General features: G+C 47.9%; 1 protein-coding gene across 1 annotated transcript in view; it reads left to right on the forward strand.

The window, feature by feature from the left end:
* JAKMIP3 (Janus kinase and microtubule interacting protein 3) overlaps positions 1-14,734 on the forward strand; it is a 106,945-nt gene that overhangs the window by 88,286 nt on the left and 3,925 nt on the right. The gene's annotated exons all lie outside the window — the stretch shown is intronic.

A 14,734-nucleotide genomic window follows, 5' to 3' on the forward strand; every position in this document is an offset into this window, starting at 1 on the left:
ATCTATATCTATCTATATCTCTATCTATCTACCCACCTACCTACCTACCTATCTATATCTATATCTATATCTATATCTATATCTATATCTATATCTATATCTATATCTATATCTATATCTATATCTATATCTATATCTATATCTATATCTAGCAATCTCTATCTAGCAATCTCTATCTCTCTATCTCTATATATCTCTATCTCTATCTCTCTATCGATATCTCTATCTCTATCTCTACCTATCTCTACCTCTGTCTCTATCTCTCTAGCTATCTCTCTATCTCTTTCTCTCTCTCTCTCTCTCTCTCTCCCTCTCTCTCTCTTCTCTCCCTCTCCCTCTTTCTTTTACTTTACTAAATTAGGTATCAAATTTCTGTATGATATAATCACAAATCCTAACTTTATTTCTTTAAATCAGTGGTCACTCTTAACAAAAAAGTACTAGGTAGGTAATGAAATGCACTGTCACATTTGTATGAACAGCAAGCAGTCGTGCTACTTTAAAAATGTACATATTAAATGCAATAGATGAAAATTTCATTTTGGATTGAAAAGACAAATAGTATTCAGAAAAGTATTTTAATTCACAATTTCACTTACTTTTTTTCTAATTTACGCTGGTAATGAGTTACTTGGCTGGTAGACATGACGGGGACAGCAGCAGTTACCCTAGCACTGCCTGAGGCTGTCTTTTTTCAAGAATATTTAAGAGTACAGGGATGTTAAACGGGGCACCAGAACCCAGCTAGACGGTTGACAGGAAATTGCTGCTACCACAGCCTGGGGAGTTTGTCCTGCCCAGAAAAACTACTGCTCGCGGGTCCCCCCCATCTCTCTCCCCAAATGAGGGGAAAGTCCTCAAATCTCCAAAAAATAATGACCTGGAATAGAACTGTTGTTTTCCAGTCACTCCTGTGGATAATGCTCTGGCTAACTCAGTCAACCGGCAAACCAACAGGCAAATCGGAGCCTCTGTAGTGCTTGGAGGCCGTTCCTTTTCTCGGCTTGGTTGGGGCCGTCCCAGTACTTGCTGACGTTGTACTTGTTGCACTAGAAGTGCTTCTCACAGGAACTTGTCTGCTGTAAAGGAGGAATTGTCTCTCTGTACTTCATCCCATCAGTTTTCTTTTTTCCCAAACAGTTTTTCTAAGCAGAATGTTGATCAAATCTGAGTTTTAACATCTTAAGGTGTTTGACTGCAGGCAATTGATTTGCTGCTCTAGATAGGATTGCTGCTTTTAAAATCAGTCAGTCAGACCTAGGCTGTCTACATACAGAGGGATGCACACGGGGAACGTTAGGAATCATTTGTCTTGCATGGCGCTCACCGAGGTAACCTGTGCCCAGGGTTAGGTTCAACAACGCCTGCTCTTCTTCAAAACCTGCAGTTGTACATCTCAGCCCTGCCAGCTTTTAGAGAGGGGCCCAAATCCTGCGTGTCCGTCAGCGTCACGCCAGTCTCCAAGGGGCTGGTGTTTCCCAGGCAGTAAGATCAATGAGGTCTATGTGTTTAGTAACCCAAAAAAGAACCTTAATGGAGTCAAAGGAGGGAAATAATTTAAATCAGGAAATGGTTGAGATAAGTATATGACAATGGGAGGGCTTTTTAAAACCAAGAGCAGATTTACAAAGATGGCAAACTTTGTTTTGTAGAAGAAAGACTTACCCAAGTCTGACTTTCACGCGAAGCGTGGCGTGAGGCTTTCCAGGAGCGTTGGCAGGAGGGTGGTTAACCTCCGGGTCTCAGACTGCTCCACCTTGCTACGTGGAGGCATTTCAGATACTTGCCAAAGCAAAAATTAAGCGCACGCACATGGGGCTGGCAAGCCTATAGACTCCGAGTCGATATAACTCAATGCATGCATGCTTTCAGGATCATACCGTTCTTACACCCTTAGCACACCTGCGTGTCCGTGTTTCAGCAGCGCTCGCGCGCAGCGGGCATCGCACCGTGGCACCACCTCCCACCTATGGCGAAGGGCTGAAGCGGTGGGTGGGAGCTGGTGCGGCGGGGGCTGCGGGGGCTGCGCCCAGCCCTTCCCAGCGGGGGGCTCGGTGCAGCCCGGGACGTGCTGGGACGTGCTCCGGCGAGATGAGAAAGGAAGGGAGGAGTATTGAGTAGGGACCACGGGCTGCGAGTAGCACAGGGTGCTGGGGGCAACGCAGGACAGCGGCGTCAGAGACGGCACCGGCACAGGAGGCCAGTCAAGGTCCGACGAGTGGGTTTTTTCTGGCTTTTCTTAGTTTATGACTGCTTAACTTCTCAGCATACTTCTAATAACATTTTGATATGAATCTGTGTTTGTATACATACATATCTATGTGCAGGCACAGAGGAAGTTGCAGTTTCAAGTATTTTATACAAGTATGATTTATGCACCACGTTTATGCGTTAATTATGCACCAAATTTAAATTTCACTGCAAGACTAAGCGCTCCTGTTGGGTTGAACTTAACGGCGGCCGGAGCGCGGCTCACCCGTACCCAGCCGGACCGGGTGTGGGGCAGCAGGGCTGGGCAGAGCGGGGGGATCCCGGGGGGGGTCCCAGTTGTAGAGAAACCCATCGGCTGGATCAGCCACCGGAGGGTGCTGCAGGCAAAAGGAAGCTGGGAATAGGTTGTACTGTAGGGAAAGGAACTGCTGCTTTATGGGCTGTTCTGTTGTTTTGAGCAGTTTTAGGAAGTTGCTTTAGGCTGTTACCTATCTCGGTTATTTTTCAGTATATGTTTAAGTCATACGGGAGATCGGAGGCTCCCGGGGATAGGTAGCCCTCGCGTCTTTCCAGATAAATAAGTTGTCAGTTAAGCTAAGAGAAATTCTTCCTGATAGAAGGGCTTGAGCATCCCAAGATTTTTTTTTTCCCAATTACCTTAGTTTAATTTTAAAAAAAACAACATTTATTATAACTCTAGTTGATATTTGTTTATTCAAAAGAAATAACATCTGAAACATGCTGAAGCCCAGACTTTCGTAAGGGAAATCCATACTTGATGCACAAGCTTGTACTTGAAAGCATGTACTTCAGGAATTTAGCGGCACGTGTCTAAGCGTATATTCGGTCAAATCCTAAATGAATGCTGGGAGTTACACCCCAGCATTAGACCCATATTTCATATATCTGGCCCAAAGGATTTTTGGTTGCAGGGGAAAACCCCTAAGACCCTGCATATTATCAGATGGAAACCTGTCCCTCGGGTTGGAGTTGCTCAGGCCATGATGCTCTTGGGTTTGGAAGATGATTTTCCCTGTTCCCTATTTTTTTTTCTGCCTACAAGTGTCCTGTACTCCCTGCCTCGCCCTCACAAGGTGTGCATGCCCCTCCGGTCTGCGGCCCCATCCACCACCCCGCAGGAGGTGGCCACTGACTGTGCCGTTCCCCCAGTCTCTTGGGGGAACCCCTGTGGCCCCAAAGGCTTCGGGGGCCACCGGTGCGGCAGGAGGTGGGACCCCAAGGACCCGAACAGCATGGGAGGTCAATGGGGATGTGTCCCACTTCCCCAGTCTGGCGAAGAGGACCTTTCAGTCCTTCCTTACCCCTCCCACATTGCCTTTCCTTCCAGAGGATGGACAGACAAACAGACGCAAAGTCAGGTTCACCTCCAGGCCCTGACTGGGACTTAAATAAACACGAAGGAAGAGCTCCAGCACGACGCTGTTGCCCGCAGCCAGCTCTGCCAAGAGGAGGGTGGTCACAGACCGAAGTCCTCTGTGGTCGGGGTGGGCAGAGCTTTGTAGCAGAAATTATGGGGGTTTGTACCGTGTGGGCTATAATCGCCACTGCTCATGTGGCAATATCTGATTGAGTAAGAAAAATTGTCCTCAACACAGAGTAGGCTCTGTGAGTAGGTTGTGGTTTCCAGTGAATTGATGCAATTAGTCCCTCTGTAGCGAAAAAGTTATACCTCGTATCGTATGCTTTGTGTGTGCGTACGGGTATGTAAGATGGAGAGCTGCGAGACCCGTCCTTGGAGGAGTCCATAAACGTGTGCGTCTGAGGAAAAGGGGTAGTTGGCCATCACTACTGCACAATATCTTTCGTAAATGAATTCCTTCTGACAAATACATTTGAGGCATTACGTCACGTTAACCTGGACTGAAGACTGGCACAGATAAAACTGGAATGACAAAAATAGGTCTTGTGCTCCCCCTTACAAAGGGATATTCCCATGTGCAGAAGGATCACATCAGGGGGGTGATCCAGTTTGATTCGTGACTGTAAGGTTTCCTGTTGGTAACAGAAGATAGTACTGTAATTACAATCTTAATTATTTTAATCTTAATTAAAACATTGGAAATATTAGTATTAAAGGAAGATTATTTACATTTTTTCAGTGACAGGAGGATGGAGAGAAGACCTCAGCTGAAAAGAGGGTTGCGATGTTTAACTGGCACCTGTGGAACACAAGTGCTCCAGGAGCATGGGGAGAGGCCTCCCCCCAGACTGTCAGCGATGTCGGCCAGCAGCGGGCCAGCTTTACGCTCATCGTGGACAGTAACCCATGTATTTACAGATCCTCTCGCCCTTGTGGTTCTTACATCAGTCTAAATTCTTTCTAGAAGTGCTCTTAACGTTTTTAAGAAAGAATATACAATGTGTTTCCGACGGTAGGCAGCAATTAGAAATACCAACTTCAAATCTTCAGAATCTGGTCTTTTTATTTAGCTGTGGGTAGTGCGTGCGAGCGTGCGCAGCAGAGGGGCGGGTGGCATTTCTCCCAGCGAGCACCGGCAGAGCTCCCGCTGGGGTCACCTTCTTCTGCAACAGTGCTGGATCTGTCCATGTGAGCCCGTTTGGTTCGCAGATAATTACTTTTCTTTAAATTTATGCATTGATCCCAGAACCAAATTGCTTTCTATTGGTGTGCTTTAATTGTCAGGAGGCATTGGGTTTTTTTAAGGTCAGCAGCACATTTTCCAGAAACAATCCACAGGGGAGATGACGAGCTACTGGAGCTTAAATTTTCCTGTAAATTCTATCAGCTGCCTTCTTATATATATATTTTTTCATGCATTTTGAAAGGGGCTGTAAATGGCTTTCTTCACAGGGGTACGGAGGAGAGGCTAATGAGCTACATTATTAGAAGTCTAATTGGCAAGTCTTTGCTGTGCAGGATGACCCAAAACGTTTTTGATTAAAGTGAACTGTGTAGGGAAATTCAAGCCACCAAGATGACCCCAGTCGAGCAACTGGCATTCACGGGAAGGTGCAGAGGAAATGACTGAACGGCTGCTCATTTTTACTGCACTGTAAATCTTGTGTAACTTTCTTGATCTCAGTAAAAAGCAGAATTTGGCTCAGTAATCATGAAGTGATTTCCGGCAGATTAATAATTGTCAATTTATATAAGAGCTTAGGGTGTCTCATTGCACAGTATTTCTGCTTTAATGTTTCAGGGTTGTTGCAAACTGAAATGCATAGAAACGACAATGTCAGTCTGAATTTGCAGATGAGATGAGATGGAGGGCCTCGGGCAGGAGCAACGACATCGCTGGTGCTGAAGCGATGGATAGCTTCAGCACGGTGCAGATTTGAGGTGAATCAGGGAAAGCTCTTTGACCATGGAGAGTTTATAAAGAGGCTATTTACTGCTTTGCTAACTCCCACAGGAAAACAATTTGAAGCAGACCTGCTGAGGTTTTCCTTCTATGCAGAACATCTGTTCTATTATGGCAGTAACTTTTCTTTGTGTTTCCTGGCGAGGCTAAGAAAGAGCAGTACCTGGGACAATTCTTTACGTTGTCCTCTCTACGATCAAGCAGCCCACATCCCTATTCTGTGGTAGGGGTATCTGATATACAGTGTAATTCATACGGGTGCTCTTGTATCTGTGAGAAGTAGTGAAGAGCTTTGTTGGAGGGTAAACATCCTGTAATTTGTGCACAGCAGCAGCAATTCTGCATCGTGCCTGTCCTCCCCAGAACCTCAGGAGCTTCCATCCCAAATCCTTCTCTCAAATAGAAAATTGCAGACATGCTCCCGACGGAGCCCGGAGTTTGGAACAAATCCCCACAGAGACATTTCTACGTAAACTGACCGTTTCCTGGCGTGCCTCACGGTCTAGACATGCTCCGCAGAGACTAGTTGTTTCCCATCAGCAATGTGAACGTTTCACTACCAGCAGTGCAGGGTTTTTGTTAGGGAAAAACAACAAATCAGTAATTATAATCGAACTACACATTCAGCATAATTCAGTACAGAACTGAGATTTGCATTGTAAAAGCCTGGTCCGTGGAGCTGTTTTTAAAAATAATAATTCTTTTTCCAAAGTACTCCCAGGCAGAGCAGATGCAGTTGTCATTAAGTCTGAAGTGTTCTTCCCCTTAATTTTATTATTGCTGAGTTCTTGTAAATAACAAGGATGCAGATTTTTATAATGTACTGAATTCAGATTAGTCTGAAGAATTAATTAGCTGGAAAACCTATTATAAAGTGAACTTCTTTTAAAAATGCATTATATTTGTAAATTAGTATGTTTGTGTATACACTCCCCTACATCTATACATAGCTACATTTGTATATGCATAGCACTAGTTTGCAAGGCTTGCAGGAGTCAAAACCTTTGGTGAAGTTGTCATATTGCTACGTAACAGCACAGGAAGAAAAAACAATATTTTTGAGCATAGAATCATAGTTTGGGTTGGAAGGGACCTTTAGAGGTCATCTCATCCAGCCCCTGCAGTGAGCAGGGACATCCCCAACCAGAGCAGGTTGCTCAGAGCCCCATCCAGCCTGGCCTTGAATGTTCCCAGGGATGGGGCACTGACCACCTCTCGGGGCAACCTTAGCCAGGGTTCCACCACCCTCCTTGTAAAGCATTTTTTCCTTATATCTAACCTAAACCTGCCCTCTTTCAGTTTAAAGCCATCACCCCTTGTCCTATCACTACATGCCCTTGCAAAAAAGTCCCTCTCCAGCTTTCAGCTTTCTCATAGCCCCCTTCAGGTACTGACAGGCCGCAATAAGGTCTCCCCGCAGCCTTCTCTTCTTCAGGCTGAACAACCCCAACTCTCTCAGCCTTTCTTCGCAGCAGAGGGGCTCCAGCCCTCGGATCATCTTCATGGTCCTCCTCTGGCCCCGCTCCAACAGCCCCGTGTCTGTCCCGTGCTGAGGAGCCCCGAGCTGGAGGCGGCGCTGCAGGGGGGTCTCACAGAGCGGGGCAGAGGGGCAGGACCCCCTCCCTCGCCCTGCTGCCCGCGCTGCTGGGGATGCCGCCCAGGGCACGGTTGTCTTCTGGGCTGTGAGTGCACATTGTTGGCTCATGTCCAGCTTTTCATCCCCCAGCACCCCCAAGCCCTTCTCCGCAGGGCTGCTCCCCATCCCTCCATCCCCCAGCGTGTGTGGATACCGGGGGTGGCCCCGACCCAGGCGCAGGACCTTGCACTTGGCCTTCTTGAACCTCATGAGGTTCAAGATCCTCAAGCTTGTCCAGGTCCCTCTGGATGACATCCCACCCCTCAGGCATGTCAGCTGCACCGCTCGGCCTGGTGTCATCGGCAAACCTGCTGAGGGGGCACTCGATCCCACTGCCTATGTCATTGATGAAGATATAAAAGAGCTCTGGTCCCAGAACGGACCCCTGAGGGATGCCACTTGTCCCTCATCTCCATCTGGACATTGAGCCATTGACCACTACCCCTGGGATGCGACCATCCAACCAATTCCTCATCCACCGAACAGTCTACCCATCAAATCCATATCTCTCCAATTTAGAGAGAAGGATGCTGTGGGGGCAGTGTCAAAGGCCTTACAGAAGTCCAGCTACATGACAGCCATAGCTCTCCCCTTACCCATTGATGCAGTCACTCCATCACAGAAGGCCACTCGGTTGGTCAGGCAGGACTTGCCCTTGGTGAAGCCATGCTGGCTGGCTTGAATCACCTCCCTGTCCTCCCTGTGCCTTAGCACGGCTTCTAGGAGGATCTGTTCCATGATCTTCCCAGGCACAGAGGCGAGGCTGGCAGGTCGGTTGTTCCCCGGTGCCTCCTTTCTACCCTTTTTAAAGGGCATCATGCCCTACTCTAGCATAAATTAGCAGGAACCTTCTCCTGGGTCCTGTCAGGATCCTCATCCTTTCGCTTCTGATAAAGGGCCAGGATGCACAACAAAACACTTAAATATTATCTGGAGAATCAAATTTTAAGCACAAATGCAAATTAGCTGGATTAAACTTAATTTTTTACAACTAGTTCACAGTACTGTTAGGCACAACTTTTTGTGAATTCATGCTCTTTATTCACAAAGATTTCACATAATAGGCCTGAAAAAGTGGTAAAACTGTTTGATAGTATCATGGACTTCATGTATCCCTTCCAAGGCTATTATTATATGCATATATAGAAGCATAAAAATGTTTCATGAAGATTTTGGTTTGAGATGTATTGGGAAGAGTTACAATTCTGAGGATTTTTGGTTAGATAATTAGGTGAGAGTAATGAATATTTGACTTACTGTTTAGCATTATTAGCTATTAGGATGCTCTGTTATCGAGCCTTAAGCTTCTAGTTTTCCAGTTTTCTAAAGACACAGAAATGTTGTGTGTCTGCCTGCCCGGCTGATCCCGCTGCATGCACACCTGGGGTTCGGGGGTGCCGGATGGCGGCAGAGAGAGGACAGCCTGGCCGGGGGTGGATCGGACGCGGGACGGCTCCAGACTGTGCCAGAGGGGTTAATGTAAGCGTGGCTGCGTGTACGTGGGATGGTGCTGTTTCCTCCATGACACTCTGCTGCTTACAGGGTTTGGGTGTTACTGTGCTCCACTAAAATCAAAGAGAGCAGGATGTCTCCTTGCACCTCTCCTCTGCTCCACAGTGGCACAAATGGGGGGGCTTCCCCCATACGTGTGCCGCGTCCAGCTTGCGCGGCCAGCCCCAGCCCGCCCACCCGCCTGCCTCCGGCCCCGCACGCCCCCAGCCCACCACTTCGCTGCACGCGTGCAGATGGCCTTCAGCACACGTACGCAGTGGGGCTGATACGCGGAGTGGCCGTGTCTGCGCTTCTGGGTCGTTAGAAACACCACATAAACCTCCCCCAGGAAGGGAGAACATGTCCAGAAAAGGAAGACCTGTAACAGCCTTACGCAGATCTGTAGAGGCAGACGCAGGGAATTTTGTTCTGTCAATGGCTTTTCTAAAGACAGATTGCCCCAATGGCCAGTTTCCTTCTTGTTATAAACAAGAACGTGCCCCAGGGAGACAGCAAATTGATGAAATGAGTGTCAGAACGGCTGTCAAGGAGATACCAGCATGTGTTAGCAGTGCTGTGACGGTCACGAAGGTAAGAGGAGTGTAAAATATTCACACATCACCAAATCAAAGCAACCTTTTCAACCTACGCTAATTGCACCGAGAGAGCGACTGTGGAATCCTAAAGGCTGTAAATTTATAACCTAACAGGTTTCTGAGAGTGTTAATTGTAGCTGTGTTTCCTAAAAACTGCCGTGAAAAGGTCATCTAGGGAAGAGAGCTATGCTTCAGTAAGATTAAGCAGCTGCCTTCAACCCGGAGGACCCAGGGGTCCTCGTCAGGGCTGGGATCGGGGCTGACATCTTGCCCTGAACGCTCGCCCTTGGGCTGCCTTTCCCCCAGGAGCAGCCCGGGTTCCAGCCGGGGTGCCAGCCTGCGTCTGCTGCATTAGCTCCGCATTTACGCCTTGGCTAGGTTCCCCACCACTTTGAAACCCCCCCTTCCGCAATGGCGTGTATTAATGCTGCAGCTGATCTCCTATCTGTGACCTGGTGATCTAGAATAAGAAATAATGCTTGTGAGCAACCAGGTTCTTGACAGATGGACATGCTTTTATTATTTTTCTGTCTTTCAGAGCTGCTTCAATGGCTTGTTTCCATTGCCCTTCAGAGCCGATGTAGTACAGAATAGGTGAACCAGGGGGATGTTTTTATTCCCTGCTGTGTTGTGTAATTATGATTTTCAAGGAGTACGAACGCCTTGGCCATGAATTTAGCAGCGGGGCACGTGTCCCCCTAACGTGGCGGAAGGGGCCTGTGCCATACCTGCTTGAGAGCAGGTCTGGGCAGGGACGATGCTGAGCTCAGCCCCAGGCCCGGGCAGAGGCGGGTGCCAACCTGCCCGCCCCAGCTGCCGAGGCGGGCACCCCCAGCTCGGCGCTGCCGCCGCTGCCGTCAAAAGGCTCCGTTTTCTGCAGATTACTTTTGAAAATACAAAAAATCCGTTACTATTTGGCTAGGCTGAGTGGAGCTGAATGGCTTCTCTGTCTGCAGTTTTCACGGGAGTGCCCCAAATACAAAATTCCTGATCCCCGGCTGCCCGCGATGATGCTCCCAGCTAACGGCTTTATTTCTCGTGGGCTTCTTCAGCCCTTCCAGCTGCGGCAGCAGATGGGTGCCTGTGCTACCCAAGGGATTCCAGCCATAAAGTTACTGCTTCTCCATGACAAATAGAGATTTCTATAAGGGTTAAATGCTAATAAAGTTTTAAAATCCACATTATTGCAAATGTAGAAGACAAATATTTTAAATTCTTTTCTTTAGTTGGAAAACAAATTAATGCTATTTATGTTTTCTGGGTATGTAACAAATAGTGATATTATCTCATATTTGATATATAACACAACAAGTATCATAGCAAGTCCTGAGCCGGGAGGGACCCGCCGGGATCGTCGACTTCAACTCCTGTCCCTGCACAGGACACCCCAAATTCACACCATGTCTCTGAGGGAATACGTAAATATACTTTAAAGCTATTGTACTATATTTTCTAAACCTTTAATGATTGTCTTCTAATAGATTTGTCTTTTTAAAGAGCATTCTAATATCATTTACCAATTACGTGAAAAGTGTATGTAAATGCATTACAAATTCACTCATAAGCACCATTTACCCAAATTAAATACCCCAAATAATTAGGGGATGATACCAGCAATTAATGTAAGCCAGGTTTCAGTGCAGAACCAGCCATTATTCTAAAAACAATGCGTGATGACACAGAAAAATTTAACCTGTTCTGGTGGGAGTGCAAGAACCCGGGCTGTGCCGTCACGTGCTGCTTTTAGGATGGTATAGGAGCCATCAAATAGTTTTAAATACAGATCTTCTCGTTCTCCGTTACACGCTGCTTCAAAATCCAACTTGAAAAGAAAATGCGATAGACAACTTCTGTGCACATATATATTATATACGCATATGTGTGTGTAAAATGAATAGTATTCTGTTTATTTCCAGAAGATTTTATCACAAATAAATAATTTGTAATGGGAGAAAACAGCTTTTAAAAACCCTGCTTTTAAGCATCAAAGGATCAACACTATTTTATCCCGTAGCAGAAGCAGTTTATCACGTATCTGTGTCAGATTTTCTCCTATCTCCATTAAAGAAAGATGGGTAAGCCTAATTGTGCTGCAAGAGCCCCGGCATTCTGCGCTTCATGAGTGCGATGCTGGTGCCAGGAGCCCAGCTTTGCCCTACATGTGGGTCTCTTCGCAGCATAAAATCATGACGAAAAACGAACAGAAACGGTTAAAAATCAGACGTCCTAGTTGTTGCCCGTGTTAGCCACAATCTCAGCAGAGCCCCAGCGATGGGAGGCGGAGGGCGGCGTCTCTGATCTAGGTCAGGGCTTGGCGCGGGCAGCTCGCATTAAGGGAGGCGATGCCTGAAATCCCCAACCCGCCCTGACGGCAGCGCCGGCTCCAGGCTCGCCCCAGCCCCGTGAAGATGCTGAAAAGGTTCACTGAATCCCAGACTGGTGGGGGCTGGAAGGGCCCTCTGGAGCTCATCCCCTCCCACCCCCTGCGTGAGCAGGCACCCCCAGAGCAGGGGCACAGGGCCGCGTCCAGGCGGGGGGTGACTGTCTCGTTCAATAAAGGGGGACCCGGGGCCCCAGGAGCAGCGTTTCAGATTCCAGTCCTATAAATATTTATGAAGTGAAATGCTTTCATGCTCATGAATAGTTCTTTTGCATAGCATATGTTCACAAGGTTTATCAACGTAAATGGATGATGTCGGGTAATTTTCCTTCAGTTGGTATATTTTACTATTTTAGGGGGGAAAACCCCAGAATTTTCCGAATCGGTATGGTCAGGAACAAAATGCACCATAGATATATTCACTGGGATGTCGTGCAAACAAGTGCTCTTAATTCTTAAATGCCAAAATCAAAGTAAAAATTAAGAATTTGGGAACAAATTAAGTGGACAGTAGAAGACTGCTGATGAGTGAGGCTCGCAGAGCTGGTAACCAACACTCACGCCACAAAAGCCACTTGGACGTGGCCTTAAATGCAGTCAGCCCTGCTGCCTGGTGTTTGCTGCTGGCCGGGCAGCCGGCGGGCGCGCGAGCGGCCGGGGAAGGCAGGGCAGGGCCGCGGGCAGCCGGCGCGAGCGCGGAGGGCGGCGGCGGGTGGGGATCGGGCTCGCACTCACGCCGCGGGAACGGGCAGCATCAGAGCAAGCCTTCACGTAAAGGGAGACCGTGGAAGTTGGCTGCGAGCGCTGCTTTCTCACGGGAGCTGCTGCGCTCGCAGCTGAACAGCGTGGGCAAAAGGCGCGACAAAATTTTCAGTCAAACTAGCTTTGCCACAGCCCTTTTGTGTTTTTTTTTTAAGCTCCAGGCAGGATGATGCTCCAATAGAAGCCTCTGAATTTCTGCAGACTTCTTTTCTTTGCTCAGTAGAGAATTAAACTAGGGAAATTGCATGAGTGGTCTTCAGCCACTCATCTGGCTCACACAGTCAGGTATTAGCAAAAAATTACATCTTAAAAAATAAGGTACGCTAGTTCCAAGCTGTTGTTGCAGCTGTAATTTGTGTAAGTACTGAAGGATCCATAAATATTATTAGCCTGATCTTTAGATACTGTAAATCACAAAAACTTCATTGCAACTAGCAGAGTTTCCTCTTTCTCACAAAAAAAAAAAAAAAAAAAAAGAAAAGGAAAAAAAAGGAAAAGGAAAAGAAAAAAGAGAGGTTGTCCCCTCTTCCTCACCAGGGACCTGCCCCGTCGCCTTCCCTGACATAAAACCTTCACCATTCTGTGGAACCTGTTTGAACTAAATGGCTACTTTTTTTTTTTTTTTTCCATTTGAAATGATTAAATAAACCCCCTCCATATTTCATTCTGCTCATTATTTCTTCCTGTTTTCTATGACCTCCTCCCTCCCGTGCAGTAGATACCAATGGGTTATCTGCATTTACAAGAGGAGGGGTTGAATATGCTGTAAATTTACTCATGTATGAGGATCTAGAGGGAGAGGAAGGGGATAATAAGGAGGAAGCCATGCCTGGCCCATTTTTCTTAATATGTAAATGAAATTCCACCTTTTTATTCCCAGCATGGACGGTAAGTGGGAAGACAGGAGAGACTTTGCATTCACAGGTCCGAGTGACAAAGCCTGCGGGTCCCCAGGGGAGGGTGGGATCCAGCCCCGCGCCCGCAGGGTTTGTGCGAGGGCTCTCACAGCCTGTGATAAGGGTCCCGGGAGCCTCATTCTTTGGCCCACCCACCTCTCGCAGAGGGCAGCTGGGTTCCAGTCGCGTTCAAGGTTTGCGGATGATAAAGGCCCTCGGGCTCTCCGTGGGGGGAGAGGGGTGACCTGCTTTAGAAACGCCCCCGGCATCCCTGGCCCGGTGCAGTGCCCAGGGTGCCGGGAGGAGCGGCCGCAATGCCGCCGCGTGGCACCGGGCTGGGGCAAGCACTGCTACGAGCCCGGGCTCACAAAAGGCCGTCAGCCGACGGTGCTCGGGACTGAAGCCACCGACTGAGGTTCGTCCTTCTAACTCCTGGCAACTCAGCCCTAAGCAGAACGCCTCCAGGCTAGAAATGACTGGCTTAGCCCCCAAATTCACCGTGTCTCTGACCTTTTCGGCAAGACAGCCACCGAGGTTACTGCTGTGACGGGGCACACCACGAAGCACGACCTCCCAGCGACATTCACCGCACATTGCTAGCGTGCTCAAGCAAGTATTATGTCACATTTTCAGCCAATTTCAACTTGCACCCCTGTTTCAACTGATCATTAACTCTGGTTAACGGAAGCAGTGTAAGATAGGTAAAGCATTAACTTAGGGAGCTGAGTTACTGCCTGTGCGTTTTAGTTGCCGTTCTGTTTTTCCCTGAGCACCTCTCGTATTTCCCCCAGCAACTGTGAGAGGCGCAGGCCCAGCGCTAACGCTGTCTGCCCCTCTCAGCCGTACGGCCGCTGGGGCTGCTAACGCGGGGCAGCGGGGCTGCCAGGGCGGGCGGCCCATCTGCCGAGCCTCCCTGGGGACGGCCTCGTCCACAACCGGCGGCCTCCTCGCTTCCGAGCCTGGCGTACGACGGGCAAGATCCTGCGAAATGGGATTTACAGCTCAGGGTGGTGTCTTCAAACAAACCACAGCAAATCCCCTTAGTGCCATTTATAGATAAAGAAACGTATATTTGTGTGTATATAGACCTCCTTCCACTGCAGCCTTGGTAAGAGGCTGTGCCTAGTAATAACAGGCAAATTAAGGCAATAATTCCTTTTCCATATGAAATTTTATCCATAATCTTTGATGAATTGCATTTCTGAATGGCTCCATTTCAGGGAAGCTGCAGTTTTTCACAAGCAGTGAACGCTCAGGTGCACAAATGTGAGAGCTCCATCCATTACCATTTTTGAAATGCTTCTTTTGTCCCATTTTTACAGCTTTCTGGAGAAAAAAAAAAAAGCTCCCTTCTTTGGCAGAAGATTGCATGGTGTGAAAATGATAACTGAGTTCCTTTTGAAGTAAGCAAGCATCAG

Source organism: Phalacrocorax aristotelis, chromosome 12 (genome assembly GCF_949628215.1).
Source record: "Phalacrocorax aristotelis chromosome 12, bGulAri2.1, whole genome shotgun sequence".
Lineage (NCBI taxonomy): Eukaryota > Metazoa > Chordata > Aves > Suliformes > Phalacrocoracidae > Phalacrocorax > Phalacrocorax aristotelis.